The sequence below is a fragment of the Nannobrachium achirus genome (genome assembly GCF_963921795.1).
Source record: "Nannobrachium achirus genome assembly, chromosome: 22".
Lineage (NCBI taxonomy): Eukaryota > Metazoa > Chordata > Actinopteri > Myctophiformes > Myctophidae > Nannobrachium > Nannobrachium achirus.
Genome location: NC_137829.1, coordinates 46737749 through 46753944, shown reverse-complemented (window position 1 = coordinate 46753944; position 16196 = coordinate 46737749). Strand labels below are relative to the sequence as shown.

The 16196-nt window shown below is 42.7% G+C and overlaps 1 protein-coding gene across 1 annotated transcript in view; it reads right to left on the bottom strand.

Annotated features, from left to right (window-relative positions):
• thsd7ba (thrombospondin, type I, domain containing 7Ba) overlaps positions 1 to 16196 on the bottom strand; it is a gene marked incomplete at both ends in the record, with an annotated part of 450762 nt that overhangs the window by 339463 nt on the left and 95103 nt on the right. The gene's annotated exons all lie outside the window — the stretch shown is intronic.

The following is a 16196-nucleotide window of genomic DNA, read 5'->3' as shown; positions in this document are numbered from 1 at the left end:
AGTCATCGTCAAAGAAAAGGTCCTTTTCACTTAAATGGACCTCAGTTAGTCTGTTCTTGAGAGACTACTATGTCAGTGGTTCTCAAACCTTTTCATGTGAAGGCTCAAACTGATATTTATTTGGCCACGGACCCCCATCTCAAAATATCTAGTTCCAGGGACCAACCAGAAGCAAAATTTGAGTTAGAAACGTTTGCTTTAACAATACATATATTTAAAGATTTGCACACATTTTCACGACTTTTTCAAAAATAGCAGATCTACAAGCTCACAGCGCGGCACTCGGTGCCGCGCTGTGAGCTTGTATATCTGCTATTTTTCACTGGTTAAAGCATCCAATAATTCTAGGCCTGAATGGGTTAAGCATACATGAAATATTATGTATTTTCACTGAATGCTTTCTCAATCCTTTTTGGAGAGTTCTGGACCACCGGCATAAATATCGTCACTGTCGGGCAAAAACCTTGTATCTCAAAGTTTCAAATGTGTAATTTCTTTTGCAAAGCAAAGCCCTGCTTCATCATACAAGGGTGTCGCACAAAAGTAGTGAAAACAGCAGATCCACAAGCACACAACGCCTTGCTGTGTGCTTGTAGATTGGCTGTTTTCACCTTTTTTAAAATGATAAATACAAAACAAACGGTTTTGGACATACAAGGTTTCAACCAGACAACGACGATATTTAGAGAAATCCTAAGAATGCATTACACAGTCCTTTCTATTTTATTCATTTATTTGTGTCATTTAAGGTGTCGCAGAGTGACACATATCGAGCGCCTTAAAGGAGTAGTTCACCCCCAAAATGACTTTTTTTCTATTGATTACTCATGCCATTAGGGGTGTCTTCTAAAAATCGACGAATCGACGCGTCGTTTTAAGCCCCGGGAATCGACGCCAATTGTTTGAGTCGAAGCGAAAATATATATTTTTTTATATCACCAGTTAGCCTACTACTGCCAGTACTGCGTGCACTGCTGGACTGGTGTGGTGTCATGTACTTCCAATGAGAAGTAGCAATTGGCGAACAGTTATTTATTGTCTCGCACCAGCGTCGGGTTGAAAGTGAGACGGAACGGCCAGAACGGTTCAGAACCACCGCTTCGTTAAAACATTCAGAGCCGGGACAGTGTTCCGTTAAGAGGAGGAAGCACGCTGTCAAAATCCCATATTAAATAATCTGCCACAGCACAAACGCGCGTCCACGAAGTAGTAAACAATCTTCTGAAGTCAAATTAACATACACAAGTGTAGGCTACAAGTTACATTTTCTAATTAAAGTGCTTCTGAATTGTTCCAGTGTTGTAATCCATGATGAATGATTGTGTTTCGCTGTGTTTGCGTCCATGACATGTCCACACTGCTGGCTCAAGCGGGAGCTGTGCCTCCACCTTTTTATGATCAGCTTCTGAAATGAATCCGTTCTCGACACTGACTCATTACTCTGTCAGTGCTCTGTGTCCCGCGACTGCGGACTGGATCCCATCGTTCATTTAAAAGAGCCGTTCAAGAGAGCGGAATCGTTCGCGAATGTCTCATCTCTACTGCACGCTGCAGACAGTGCAGAGAGACGGGGCAGAGTTGAAACAGGGGAGATGTTTTATTTGTTTTAACGGTGTGTTATAACTCTATGGTTGTACACTGCTATGCAGATAACATTTGTGCTCGCGCACCGATATCACCGAAAACACTGTGTATTCAATTCATCTCTTAATGTATTATTCTAGTATGTTGACGTGGTTTAAAGCAACACTTTTTTTTTCTTTTCTTTTTTACACAAAGTAGACGATTCGTCGACGCGTCGGATTAACCCCCGCGACTCGAATCGACTTCATAAATCCTGTGTCGAAGACAGCCCTACATGCCATGGAGAGTAGAGTTCAATAATATTTTGGGGTTTTTGTCACATTCCTAAGACAAAAATTTGATTCTACTAAATTTACCCCCATTCATTCCGGATGGTGACCCGTTTCGAAACGGGTCACCATCCGGAACGAATGGGGGTAAATTTATTGTTATCACATTTTTGTCTTAGGAATGCGACAAAACACAAAAAATATTATTGAACTCTACTCTCCATGGCATGACTAATCAATAGAAAAAAAGTCATTTTGGGGGTGAACTACTCCTTTAACGGTACTTATTTCATTTCAAGCTTCTTTTCACACAATGCCTATATAAACATCAAGTCTTAAATTATGGAAATTTTTTATTTCCTTTTTACCTTTTTTTTTTCTTTTTTTTTTCATAAAGTTTGATAATGTAAAAAAAAAAAAAGGTACATTATATATTTTCAAACTTTTTTCAAACATTTACCCATAGATCAGTAGGAATTATGCCATGGACAGAACACTTTTTTTAAAAAAGACATTCGAGTTTGTTGGATTAAATTCCAGCTCCCACATAGATTGCAATCAAGCCCAATTAAAGGCAGTTCACTTAACCTTCATGTTTGCCTTATTCATGAGGAGGAAGGAGGGGCTATGAAGCAATCAACCCAGCAGTCGGCAATACACATTTTCTTGTTGATGTAGCACCAGATTCACTTAAAATTGAGGGAAAAAAGCTAATGGATATTCTTTCTGCGTTTCGCGTGTGCGTTCACCTCGCAGTGCAATTACATTTGCGGTGCAATCAGGCCTAGAATTAAGATATCTCATTCCTTTGCTGAGCTGAGAAATTAGGCTTTGTCAATTTCCATCTCCAGGCTCTCCAGTGCGATATTAGTTTAAGCCAATTATTTAACCACACACGGTCGAGCCCGTCACACACAAATCCAATGAGGCCAGCCCTGCAAGATGTTTGTATGGCTTCAACAGCAGATCCACAGGAGAAATACCTCCAAGTTGTTTTATTTTTTTGTTGATTAAACCCCGTGGGGTTAGCATGGATATAATTAAAGTCTAGGATGATGTATTGAAAAATGGCTGCCCACCGTCATTCAGATAAGATCTGCGCACCCTGCAGTTTTTATTATTTTAACCATGGGCATCCATGGAGGTATTCAACTCAGGGTTGTTGCTTGCATGGTTCATACCAAAAGGATGTATGACACTGCTCTGTGGAAAATGCAGAGCGCATGCAAGTGGCCTTGAAGCAGCGTGAATGTATGCGCCAGACAGGGCTTCTTATGAAAATCTACGTGATGCTGTAGGCCTATCACAGTGGTTTTCAACCCTTTTCATATCGGCATTTGAGCCACGGACCACCATTTGATGAGATTTAGCCTCTCAGACCCAAAAGTATTATATTGATATTGTCGGATAAGATCTTGTCCACCGCTGTCACGCCCCAAAATTATAATAGTATGATACAGTTCATGTGGTCTCTCTCCAGTGTGGGTCCTGAAACAGTCTGAAACTGTCTCAATGTAATCTGCCCAACAACAGCTGACCAGCTGACAGTAAGTAGTCATACAGTCAGGCTATACAGACAATTCATTTGATTGGCTTATAATTGCGCATCCCCACAATGACATCATAAAAATATTAACTTGTTTTTTAAGATGATATTAAAGTGACAGTAACCCTTTAGGTGACAGGCACCCTTTAAGTAATGCAGATGTTTGTCAATCATTTAACTCTTGAGAGTATAAATGGAACCAAATGGACCCGTAATGGTCCATTTGGTTTCATTTTAGGCTCTATAAGATCTATAAAGGTCCATTAGGTCACCAACTCTCCATCATTTAGCTGGGGACCACCTGGAACCCTCTCAAGGACCACTGGTTGAAAGCCACTGCTGTATCAGAATCATACATTGGATTTGTTTGACTTCACCGTGCAAAACAGGCACAAGTATTCTTTGCCTGTTTATACAGTACTTTCAAGTGAGATAAGTGCAAGTTAAGTCGAGTCTCAAGTCCAAGTCTCGAGTCCTCACCACAGAATAATGTACGGTTCCTCACTATTTTACAGTGTAAACTTGTGATGTGAACATAAAGTTGAACTTTGAGTAAACCAAGATTGTCTTCAGAACATATTTCCTAAGAAGCATTGCCAGTATTAATTACTGAAGAAACAATGACATTTCCTGGTATTCTAGTGTTTGCTTTCTGTTCTTTCTCAGACTAGACATTCTGTTTCTCACACATAAATTATTAATGAAAGCATTTGTGCCTTTAGGGAAAGAGTGTGAGCAGAAACTCAAAGGGCATCGTGCTTCTGTTTTTTTGCTCTACAAAAACTGGTACATCTGACATTCAGAAGGAAAAGCTGCATGGGTTCAGTTCCTCTAAGGCAGGGGTGGGCAACTTTGATGATGGAGAGGGCCACTATATTTCCACCTTCACTCCAGAGCCACATTGCATATTGCTACGTACTACTTTGTCATTCTAGTATCTCATACAAAGAAGCAAAAATAGCAGATCTACAAGCTCAAAAGCATTTTTGAATTGGAATCCTGAATTTCTTTTTGTTATGTTTTCATGTAAAATCTTTATTTAATTTCAAACATATTTAGTTATATAGTCATGTTAACTTTATGAACCTAAATACAAATACATTGGACATACAAAAAATACATTTTAATACTACTATACTAGTCATTAAGCTACTAATATAGACTGACGGAATTAAAATAGGTCATTTTTGGAATTTTAACAGCTGAAATCAATAATATATCAGTGTTCTGGACCGGCATTAACCTGCGGGCCGCATTAAGTGAAGGTGGGGGCCGCATGTGGCCCCCGGGCCGCCTGTTGCCCATGTATGCTCTAAAGTCTAAAATCAGGTTGTCAAACGCATTTCAGGTCCAGGGCTGGATTGGGCACATTGTTGTTAAATAACTAAGTACATTAACTCAAGTAGAAGTACAATTTTGAGGTATTTTTACTTTACTGGAGTATTTTCAATTTTCAGTACTTTTACTACTCCACTACAATTATTTGAAAACTTTAGTTACTACTACTACTTAGTACATTTTGATATCAATAATTTTGTACTTTTACTCAAGTACATTTTGAATTGTGGATTTGACTTGTATTTCCATATTGCAATATTTCTATTTCATTTTTATTGAGTACGTTTTACACCACTGCATGTGACTTCATGCACATTAGATACTGTTTGTTAAACAGTGGTTGGAGGTCTGTGCATGTGTGCGTGTGTGCGTGTGTGCGTGTGTGCGTGCGTGCGTGCGTAATCCCAAAGCCTTCATTGCTCAGATAAGAGTCCTCTTGCTTTTCCCTCCTGCTCTCACGTCGCTGTGCTCTAACTACTAAGTGCTTCCTTTAATGCATTTTGTTTCATCTAATGAAGGATTGACTAGAGTAGCAACTAGCAAGCATCACTTTTAAGGGGGGGGATTCTTCGGGTCCGCATCAGTGTGTCCCTAACCCTAAACTTAACCTCAGTAACCGTGACGAGTAACTAACCTGCCGACGCTAGTCGGAACAGCGGCCCGTCGGGATATTGAGCGGACCCCGGATTCTTCCTGATTACCTAAAAGTTCAAAATGTATCTTTGGATCAGTGATTCCCAACCTGTGGGTCGCCAAATATTTGGAAAAATCCAAAAAAGATTGTATTTGTATATTTAGGTTTGGTATTTTGTTATTAAAAACTTGATAATACTAGAAATAAAATTGTCGCTGGAGCATTAGAACAGTGTACGGACTTCCTCTTCTTTCTATGGTACGTATTTTTGGTCCAGCACCTGTAAATGTTTGGAGATGTGCGTGCTTCCCCCTCTACACAGAGTGAGTAGACATCGTGCCAACTTATAATAAGCATTGGAAAAGCATTAGTTATAATAAGCATTACGATTTACAATTTAGGCATTTAGCAGACGCTCTTAATCCAGAGTAATTTGCAATAAGCAAGAGCACAGCACAATGTAATACATCATCAAATGCATAGCAATAGTAGCCTAGGATTGTAGGTAAATCAAGAACAGTAGTCTTAACAGTAGAATAACCAACAAAAAGAAGAAACTATCGATAATCTGTACATTGAAATTATAGACACTACAGGATGCCAGGTCTACAATGACCTGACATTCTCTCATAGGCCTGCAAACCTGTTTGAGCATCTCTTGAATCAAGTGGGAGCTGTCGATTTCATTGAGTTTTAAGTTGTTCCACTTTAACCACTTGAACCCTACGTCCCTCTTCTGGATGTCGTTGTGGGTTGGAAAAATAGGCTGACAAATGGCAAAAACAGACGGTCTACAAACTCACTAAACTCTACTGAAGTAAACGGTTTAAGTGGTTTAAGTGGAAGGAAGTCAGTGTTATGATTTAACACGTTCACAGTTCCCCCGATTCACATTCAAGCTAACCTTGAAAAGATCCACAGTCCAGGTTGACTCTTTTTGTCATTTTAATGACCCGGCAGTGCCTCTGGCATCCATGAACACCATTGAGAAACACATTTGAAAATAAGGCTGAAGCATTCGAAATTAAAAGAAAAAAAAATGTTTTGAGTCAATAATAGGGCTAATGCTAATACATGAATAGGGAGGGTCATGGCTGATTTAAGCAGTCACACCTGGTCTGAATCAAACTTGCATTCAGAGTTAGGTGTGCTTATACAGTACACTCGAAAGACCAGCTAGCAGTGCACAGAATCTTTGAACGACAATGCACCTTCATGCAGATAGGATAACCTTTTTATTTAATGGTGGTTGAGGTCTTGCGTACGTGCGTGCGTGCGTGCGTGCATTTGTGCGTGCGTGTAAGCATATTAGTCACAAAGCCTTCATCGCTCAGATAAGAACTTTTTGAACGACAATGCACCGACTGCACTGAATTGACAAATGACCACGGTGTACACCAGAGCTGTCGGTGCATATCTCCAAACAAAACCAATTTGACCGCCCGTGTGCTCCGTGCTCAGTGTCCACCTGTACCACATCCATCCATCTATTCTTTTTCTTTTATCCCACGATTTTATAATGTATTTTTCACCCGGTGCCAATTGCCTAAGATGTAATCCTGGGCGCTACGCTCCCTCTGCCAACCTGGGGAGAGCCCCGAACTGATCTCATTCTTCCTTCAATGCATGAGGAGTGAGCAGGCCGCTTCTTATCACCTGACAGGGGGTGTAACTTGACTTGTTAGGACGTAGCGCGTGGAAGGAACACGTTATGCCAACCGGTTCCTTTCCCTTCAATTTGGCGCCCCGTCTGACCAGGGGGAGGCAGTATAGAGACCAGAATTACTGCATGTTTTTTGTGAGGGTACCTACCCTAGGGGACACGGGGAGAACATGCAAACTCCACACAGAAAGGCCCTTTCGCCAACCCCATCTAACCTAACCCTAACCCTAACCCCTCTACACCAAACCTCTTTGCCGAAAATAGCAGATCTACAAGCTCACAACGCCTCGCAGCGCGAGGCGTTGTGAGCTTGTAGATCGGCTATTTTTGGTTCTCAGAATATGGACGTTAAGGTTCAGGTGGTTAATATAAAAAAGGGGAAAAAAGGTTTCTATCAAACAAAGATTTCAAGGACCCCCTGTAGTAACTCTGAGGCCCCCCTAGGGGTCCCGGACCCCCTGTTGAAGACCCTTGTGCTAGGAGATTTGCATAGCAATTTATTTTGTGTCCGTCGGTGTAATCTTTTGGGTGGATATGATTGTTTTGCTCATGATCTGGCTTTAGAGAAAGGCTTCTGACGGGGACCAGCATCAGATGTAACTTCGATGACTGTACGCAAAATCGCACATTCGTCTTTAGATGTGTGAAAGGGTGTCAGATTTCAAACGCTTTTCAAAGGCTTCTTCAGTGTATGGAAGTTGTGAGAGGGTGTCAGACTTTATAGTCTTTTAGAAGCCTTCAAAATATTTTGAAGCTATTCTGTGGTGGGCATAAAATCATGACAAGTAGTCTGTTTGAAAATAGCTAACTCGCTGTCATCAGTCGTACCGCTGAGCGGAGCCTTTAACAAATTATGGTAACTTTTAATTTCTGTTCTTGATTACGCAAGTTCAGGGCTGATCACCCTGAGCGGCCGGCGCACAGACCGGTGGGTAGGACCGGCATCGCTGGTAACTGCCACGGCAGCCACCACCGCACGGACCGGCAGTTTACCGCGCCGTGATCTGATGGTCCGTGCGGCGGCCGCCGGTCCTACCGCCGGGACTGCCGGTCTGTCTAATAAAATATATTACCGGTAGCAACACATTATTTCTTTTTATGGCTTTATTCTGTCTACTGTAAATTAGGATGGGGCCCAAAATCCTTGTCCAACGATAACAAAGGTTTTGGGTCTGAGAGGCTAAACCACTGCCCTATAACAATGATTAGGCCTACAGTCAGAAAGTTTTTAACAAAAACATTTAGTTTTGTCCCGAGTTAATGTGGTGATTTCAGTCTGCGGGAGGTCAAAAAAGCCTGTGCATTCTCTCTCCCAACGACTCACTTGATGTTTATATCTTGTTGTTGTCTCTGGCTGTCAGATGCCTTTGTTGGCTAACCTTGACTGAATTGGGTTACAAAACTTCTGCTTAGAGAAACTGCTTAGAAATGCATCCTTTGCAACTTCACTAAACCCCTCTCTCCTCTGGGAAGTGAGCGTGGGCAGCAAATCAAACATTCCAACAACACCATAGACATACGTATTCTGTTGAACAGTATGAAATGAATAGCAATATCTAGTTACTCAAAGTATACATTTTTTTCCCCCTTGTTTAATTTTGTATTTTTAAATATCAAAGACGACACTAAGACATGAAAGCACGTTCTTATAGATCTATTGATAGATCTATCTATCCATCTATCCATCCATCCATCCATCCATCCATCCATCCATCCATCCATCCATCCATCCCTCCCTCCACTGTTTTTCTGTAAATATACTTTTACTGTTTGTTATTGTATGTCTTGGTGAATTGAATACATACTGTAGGACAGGGTTCCCCAATTAGTTTTCCCCAAGGTCTGAATCATGTCTAGGGTACCAAGCCGAGGGCCACAGCATTGAATCATGTCTAGGGTACCAAGCCGAGGGCCACAACATTGAATCATGTCTAGGGTACCAAGCCGAGGGCCACAGCATTGAATCATGTCTAGGGTACCAAGCCGAGGGCCACAGCATTGAATCATGTCTAGGGTACCAAGCCGAGGGCCACAGCATTGCAGGGGACGACGGTGGCGTTCCCGCTACTCCAGATATCGTCGTTGTCGGGTGAAAATCTTGCATGTCCAAAACCGTTCATTTTACATCATTTTAAAAATGATTTAAACTAGTGAAAACAGACGATCTACAAGCACACAACGCCGCGTTGTGTGCTTGTAGATCTGCTGTTTTCACTACTTTTGTGAGGCGGCCTTGAATGATCAAGCAGGGCTTTACTTTGTGAAAGAATGTACAAATTTGGAGATACGAGGTTTCCACCCGACAACGACGATATACTAGTGTTGTTGCTGCTCTTATACCACCATTATTACTGGGGTTGGTGGGGGCCTGACCCGCGGGCCGCAAATGGCCCGCGGGCCGCCTATTGGGGAACCCTGCTGTAGGACAACAGCTTAGCATTATTATTATACGGTATACTGTAACTGTACCTCTGTACTTATTGCAAACTGTTACGCACGCCCGCACGCACGCAGGCTGCACAGTGCACACTTTTAATTGCCTCTCTACAGTATTTGGAAATGAGTGCACTAGTGCGAAGTACTGATATAGAAAGGTCTAATAATAATGCTCAACCTTTTATAGCTGGACATACTGCGATAATGTGTGGTTGTCACAAAATCCCACGGCACGCCAGTGTCCCTTGGCACAGGCACAGGCACACACATGCACGCACACACACGCACGCACACACACACACACACACACACACATGCACACACACACAACCAGGTCCTACCCAAGTAGAATATCACAGAAGAACCGTGCGAGGCTATGGGGCTGTTAAGTCTGACATCATTTTGTAGGCAGAGGAGAACTTTTGGGGCCAAAAGGCCCCAGCGCCCGTGAATCTTTTTACTATTTTTGCTATTTACAAATTTTTCTTCTCTTTGTTGTTGAAAGGAAAGTGGTAGAATTATACTTTAGTCGTTATTTTTGTCTCGGATCTGTTGAAATAGCGAGGGACAGATATTTATAATAAATTGTCTATGAGGTCTGACTACAAAATGATGTCACGGCTTAAAAGCCGGCCCATAAGAACTATGGTGAGTGACCTTGTGAGCCTATTGTTGCAGAATGTCCGCCCATTATGACATCACACCCACCCAGAATAGGGACGTAGCGTTCGACTGGTTTAAAGCCGAACAACTTAAAAGTGAATGCAAACTGACAGCTCAACTGTCTGCTCAATTGATTCCAACAGGCCTATAAGAGAGCTGCCTGGTTTACCTCCACAGAAGCAGATAACCAGTGGTGGGAAAAGTACTCAATGCTGCAATGTAGAAATACTCTGTTAGAGTACAGTCACGCCACCCAAAGATTCTACCTATGAGAGTGGATTCCGACGATGCATTTCAGCGGGAAGGGCGTGGATTTATGGTCTTGCACAGCTTTCTGCGTGCCGCGCAGCCTGGGTGAGTCGAAAGTGGATACAGGGAGGGTCATGGAAGCGAGTGACAGTTGCGTCACATGCTTTGGGACAGAGTGCGCTCTTGACGTTTTTAGTCAACCGCTCACACAACAGAGTTTATCAGCTGGCAGCCACCAAACTATTTTACCTATGAGAGTGGATTCTGCCAATGCTAGGGTTGCCAACTCCCAGAGTTTCAAATAAGGGACACCTCCTGGCCAACCGCCGAAGGCAGGCGGCCCAAAAAATTGGGGGTTTATGGGGAGATAAAAAACCCAAAAATGCATAGAAAACTACATTTTGACACAGTTATACCTATAACACACTAGGGCATTCACGAATAGTGATTTTTAGTATTCGAATTATTCGACCTCAAAGTATTCGAATAGTCGAATATTCTACAGGACTGGCCAAACTGTCAAATATTAAGAGGCGAACATTGTGAAAATAGCCGATCTACATGCTCACAACGCCTCGCGTTGCGAGGCGTTGTGAGCATGTAGATCTGCTATTTTCACAATATTTATCTGTGGAACCGAGTCACATTAAAAGTAATACCTACAATTCCAAGTGCTTGTCAGGGTGGGGGTCCCCAGTTCAAATATGTTTATTTTGGGGTTCACGGCCTAAAAAGATTTGAGAACCCCTGGTATAGAGCATTAACACATTTATCCACCAGGGGCATTGACAGCTCATATGACTTCCTATCTAGCCAAGCTTTATAAACTATATATTTTTTAAAGAGAAAACAATACAAAAAAATAAAAAAATAAAAAGCGAATATTCGACTCCGGTGAACAACGTCGAATAGTGACTTTGATTATCGAATATTCTAATATTTGGTGAATGCCCTATAACACACAATACAAACACAACATGGCTTACATACAGAATTAGGATACTACATCACAACTAACACGGTTGTAACAAGTTCTATTCTATTCAGACCATAATAACAGGAACATGAAATGCAATGCTTCAGTCATACACCAGATATATGTTTTACTTTTTTTTTTTACATTTTTGCAAACAACCACCTATGTGAAACTGCCAAAGCAAATAATAAAATGCTTTGGAAAATGGTATGAAATGTTAAGTAGGCTATAAATGATTTGAACCTCCAAAATGTACCATCAGCTTATTGTTTATGCCATTTTGACATCCACAGCTTTTATAGCAATTTTGAAATCAGACCTTAAATGTGATATGTTCAACAAGTTCAAATCGTATAGGCCTACTGTACAGGGTAAGTGGGCACTATAGGGACAACTGGGCACCTACAGTATGTATCATTCATTATCAGACTTTCCTCCAACTTCTTGTTTTTGCCCCAGAAGGAGATAGGCTACAGGTTTTGTAGCAATTTGTAGAAATATTAGACCTTAATTATTAGATGTTTAGCATATTGTAATCATGTATACTTTACTTTTGTATGTGTATCCCTATGCATATTTTATTTTTTTACATTTTGGAAAAAAATATCCAATTTAACACCGCCCATTCTTCCTTGGTGCCCACTCTCTGGTACCCAATACTATCATATTGGCATACAGTAGGCCAAATAACCATTAGGTTTTAAAAAACTAAATCACAAAACAAAATCAACACATGCTTATGTTATTTCACATACCAGCCAGTCTGTGGTCCCTAAAGTTGGCAGACAGGACTACCATCCCATATGGCATGGCTTATTTTCTGCTTGCTTGCTTGCCTGCTTTTTCACCTTGTTGTTTAGGCTATCTCATGGATTCATGTCTAATCTGTTTGTAGTACACAATCTTCTGTCACACGTTTCTTAAAGACATTAAATAATGTTCTGAGCCGAGTACTGTCACATGCTGGCTCGCAGGCAACTTGTGGTTTGGAGGACTGAACCTACAGCCTATGGGATCATTGGTGTAGGGGGCGGAGACTGTGTCTTAGCAACACTGTTAATGAGCCAATAAGCTGCCCACAAACAAACAGACTCCCGCAGCGCCGCACACAGCAACGATGGGATGCAGCAATTGTCTCAGAGGAGAGCAGAGTGGAAGTTGACGGGCAGAATCACTGTCATTTCTCAATTAAATCGCCCCGTCATTCATATTTATCCCCCAACCTAAAAATACGGGACAAAGACCGTCCCGTATCAGTTCAATGCGGGACACGTCTTTTAGTTTCCAAAAACGGGACAATCCCGTATTTTACGGGACAGTTGGTAACCCTAGCCAATGCATTTCAATGGGAAAGGAGTGGGTTTTTTGAGACATCTGACATTTGCGGATTTCTCAAAACATTTGTTTTACAAGAATCGGCCTCCTGGTGTGAAAATCCGAGTGTGGGGATCCAGGGAGTATGTGTGTGTGTGTGTGTGTGTGTGTGTGTGTGTGTGTGTGTGTGTGTGTGTGTGTGTGTGTGTGTGTGTGTGTGTGTGTGTGTGTGTGTGTGTGTGTTGTGCACAGTTACGCTGCAAGCAAGCCAACGGTGCTTGAGATTAGCTGTTCACAGATAGAATGGCGGACGGACGGACGGACGGACGGACGAACGGGGGAGAAAACATTCTCTTCGCCATGCCTGTTGACCTAGCAGAGACAATGACCAATTAAAGGAGCCTCCACACACACAAAACTGTGTTTTTTTTTGGAGCGGTGAAAGCGCTCCCAATAGACAGGTATGTCCGTGGGTATGTCTGTGGGTGGGTGGGTGGCTGGGTGGCTGGCTGGCCGTGTCCGTAGCCTGGCAATACCTTGAGTGGCCACACACAACACACTAGTTAAAGGAGGGGCGCTGTTTTGTGCAGGCCAGGCACACTCAACACACACACACACAGGGTTGATACCCTCACAAAAACATGCACGTAATCCTGGTCTCAATAATGCCTCCCCCTGGCCAGCCGGGCGCCTGATGGAGGGGAAAGGAGCTGGTTGGAATAACGTGTTCCTTCCACGCGCTACGTCCAAACCAGGGAAATCTCCACTGTCAGGTGAAAAGAAGCAACTTGGACTCCTCATGCAGTGAAGGAAGCATGAGGTCAGTCCGTTGTCTCCCCAGGTTGGCAGAGGGAGAGCAGAGCCCAGGATTACATAGGCAATTGGCACTGGGTGAAAAAACGGGTTACAAAATTGTGGGATAAAAATTATAAAGGTAAAAAAAACACACACACACACACACACACACACACACACACACACACACACACACACACACACACACACACACACACACACACACACACACACACACACACACACACACACACACACACACACACACACACAGGGTATAGCTGCTCAGATTCACCGCTCCACTTCGAACCGAGGTTTGATTTTTATTATTCTTTTAATATATAGCAAGCTTTCAGTCATACACTTCTTCAGGCAGCAGGCATCAGATGCCTTTAATTGTTTAAAAAAGTAAATGTAGGGGAGAAAACTGAGGCCTAATACAGTAGCTAAAAGCTAATCAACATTCAGAAATGTCATGGCCACCGCTTGTGACCTTGTGTCTGTCGTTTGCGAACATCACTTCGTTATTCAAACGTCTCCATCTTGAAAAGAGTGGCTGAATACGTTCAATTAATTATGTCAGCCCAGTTAATTTAGCTTCCCCTTTTCCATCAGTCCTATACAAAACCCCCACAACATGACGGATGCAGATCACAATCGGCGAGACGAGATCAGTTCCACGATTAATTTGATCAACCTACGTTGGTCACATTCGCTTCTCATCCCGGAGTCATTCATGGGCTCTGTGCTATGGAAATGATAATTTGTTTCGTCTTTTTTCATAATTGGAATTAAATTGATATAATAATGAGATCCTAAGCTCATCCTAGCTCGGGCAAATTGCTTTCAAATGACAACTGAGTGAGGCAGCGTTGCGCTCTCTCCTCTGAAAGGTGCATCGGTGGATGGAGCAGCTGTTAACTCTTTGCTTCCCAGGCCGGTGACCACCGGGGCTCCGGCGCCGCTTTCAAGCTGTTGCTTTTCTGCTTAAGAGGGCAATATTTCAAACTGCTGAATTGTTTCATAGTTCATCGGAGCATATCATTGACTTTATGCGTCCCAGGTGTGCAATACTAATGGAGCCTTCCAGTGTGGCTCCATTGGGCGCTCTCACACATTATCATAAGTGCTACTTGCCCACTTCGTATTCAGAGCCGGTGCGACGCAATAAACAAAATGGGAAAAGCGAGGGGAAAGTGATGACAGCGCATGAAGGTCCAGCATGTAACAATAAGTGATTTGTTCCTCCGGCAAATTATGTTGATTCATGAAACCAAAAATAGGCGCTACAGTGTGCATAACAATGTCTGAGCGGCATGGAGCTCAAGTGTGGTGAGAGTGAGACACTGGGGGGGATTTTATTCCTGAGGGAGATGATATCGCGGGGATGGATTTTCCTGGGGGGGAGCCACGCCTCTCTGGTCATTACTTTATATGGTTGGTGGCACACTATATCAGGGGTTTTCAAAGTGGGTGACGGGGCACCCTGGGGTGCCTTGACGGCAGTCCAGGGGTGCCATGAGATAATAAGATAATATTTGGAATTTATTTGGACACTTGGAATCTTGAAGTTATTTTCATTTAGTTCTAACCAAAATGGCTATTATCTCAACGTTTTCCCCGCAACATAATCACTAAAATAGTGTCACTGTCGGGCAGAAACCTCGTATCTCCAAGTTTCAAATGTGTATGTCTTTTGGTAAAGTAAAGCCCTACTTCATCATACAAGACTGTCGCACAAAACTAGTGAAAACAGCCGATCTACAAGGCTGCGCCTCGTGTCTCACCACGCCTCTCAGCCGTTAAAATACCAGGTAACCACATGCTTGTGGCGTATTGCTTCAGTAACCATCCAAGAAAGTGCATGCTTGGTCACCCCCCTCCCCCCTCTACTACAAATGTCTGTGGTGACAATATAGCGCATCACAACAACTGCAAAATAACTAGTAACTAAGTTTTCAAATAAATGTATTGGAGTGGAAGTAAAATTAGTGGAAAGTGGAAATTCTCAAGCAAAGTACAAATACCTCAAACTTGTACTTAGGTGCCGTACTTAAGTAAATCTACTTAGTTACTTTGCACCACATGGTGACATGCATGGGTGTGTACATCTCTGTTCCACCTGAGCACCCAGCCTTTCACACCTCACCTTCCACTGTGGTCACTGTTGATGATGGCATTATTTCATGGTCAACCACACTTGTATCAGCAACACGGTGGTACAGCGGGGGCCATTTCCAGCCATACCAATATATTGGTGTGTGTGTGTGTGTGTGTGTGTGTGTGTGTGTGTGTGTGTGTGTGTGTGTGTGTGTGTGTGGGTGCGTGCATGCATGCGTGCGTGCGTGTGTCTGTGATTTATGGAGGTGTGATTGAGAGTGATTCATCTGACAGAGATGCGGGCCAACACAAGCACACGTGTGCTCTCTCTCTCTCTCTCTCTCTCCCTCTCTCTCTCTCTCTCTCTCTCTCTCTCTCCCTCTCTCCCTCTCTCCCTCTCTCCCTCTCTCTCTCTCCCTCTCTCCCTCTCTCTCTCCCTCTCTCCCTCTCTCTCTCTCTCTCTCTCTCTCGTATACTGTATCTCCTAAACACTGAATAATCAGTTCTCCATCTGTCACCAGCTGCTCTCTTGCCCCTGATTTATGTTCTGTCGTCCAGTGGTGTAAAGTAACTAGGTACATTTACTTAAATACTGTACTTAACTCATTTAGTGCCACCCCTTTCACCAC